Here is a 1496-nt window from a genome sequence, read left to right as displayed (position 1 = left end):
CACACACTGTGTGATGGCAGCTCCTAAAGGAGAGGAAAACAGTTAACTTTTGGGAGTTGATAGATAGGATGAAATGAAACCCTGGAGGTGTTGGAAAAAGGGGCTGAGAAACAGAAAATTCCATAAAAATTTCCCTTCCCTCCTCAAATTTAACCTTACCCCAGGTAGACCTCTGTCCCTGACCTCATCTTAATCCCTAGTAAAATGCAAATTATCACCAGTCTTGCCAGCAACTGAATGACCATGTTACCTGAGTATGCAGCTGAAGCTGGGCCATTAGCAGGTCTCTTCCTCTCTCTGCAGCTGAAGGAAAATGCAAGGCTTTACCTGGGAGAACCACAGCTCTGTGTTTGAGTTCATCCTTCTTGGGTTCTCCCAAGATTCCCAAGTCAATGTAATCCTCTTCAGCATCTTCCTCTTCCTCTACCTCTCTACACTTGTGGGCAATGGGCTCATTGTTACCTTGATCCACCTGGACTCCCACCTCCACACACAAATATACTTCTTCCTAGATGTTCTCCCCATGCTGGGATATGAGTTATGTCACCACTACTGTGCCCCAGATGTTGGTGCATCTGATCTGCCAGGAGAAAACTATCTCCCATGTTGGGCATGTGGCCCAGATGTACATATTCCTGGTGTTGGGCATCACTGAGGGCTGGCTATTTTCTGTCATGGCCTATGACAGATATGTGGCCATCTGCTACCCACTCAGGCACAAGGTTATCATGAGTCCATGGCTGTGTAGGTCAATGGTGGTCTTTTGTGGACTCTGGGGTGTCAGCTGTTCCTTAGTCTACACTGTCTTCATGATGCACCTGCCCTATTGTGGCCCCAATGAAATCAACCACTTCTTCTGTGAGGTCACTGCTATTCTGAAGCTAGCCTGTACAGACACATCTCTCAACAACCGAGTAGATTTCATTCTGGGCTTCATTCTTCTCCTGGTGCCCCTTTTCTTTATTTTGGTCTCTTATATCTGCATCTTTGCCACCATCTTGAGGATCCACTCAGCCCAGGGTCAACTCAAGGCCTTCTCCACCTGTGCCTCCCACATCACCGTTGTCACCATGGTCTTGTGGACCTGCCATGTTTATGAACATGAACACTTGAGCCAATGCTTCCCCAGAGCGGGACAAGAAACTGGCCCTGTTTTACAATGTCATCTCTGCCTTTCTCAATCCCATCATTCATAGCCTCCAAACCAAAGACGTGAAGAGAGCTTTCCTCCAGGTGACAGGCTAGGACAGGGGCCCTGAGTGAGGCCACTAGAGCACAGAAGACCACAGCCAGATCTTAAACCATAGGTTCTGTGGTCCTTTCACCCTGTTCCTTCTCATCACTCAGTGGACAGGCAAGAACACTGACTGATAGTTGGAGACAATAGGTGAAGGTAGGTACCTGGGTGGGACTTGCTGATGGCTCCTTCAGCTAAGCTATCTTCAAACATCAAGAAATCCAACTGTAGACAGAATACCAACACAGAACCTGTGTTT

The 1496-nt window shown here is 47.7% G+C and overlaps 1 pseudogene; it reads left to right on the top strand.

The window, feature by feature from the left end:
* The first annotated feature begins 313 nt into the window (after positions 1-313).
* On the top strand, positions 314-1252 carry LOC129069092 (olfactory receptor 13-like; annotated as a pseudogene).
* Positions 1253-1496: the final 244 nt, after the last annotated feature.

Source organism: Pteronotus mesoamericanus, unplaced genomic scaffold (assembly GCF_021234165.1).
Source record: "Pteronotus mesoamericanus isolate MK-2021 breed Mesoamerican mustached bat unplaced genomic scaffold, CSHL_Meso_final contig_221, whole genome shotgun sequence".
Classification (NCBI taxonomy): Eukaryota; Metazoa; Chordata; class Mammalia; order Chiroptera; family Mormoopidae; genus Pteronotus; species Pteronotus mesoamericanus.
Note: the sequence above shows the minus strand (reverse complement) of the source record. Positions and strands in the feature narration are given on the sequence as shown.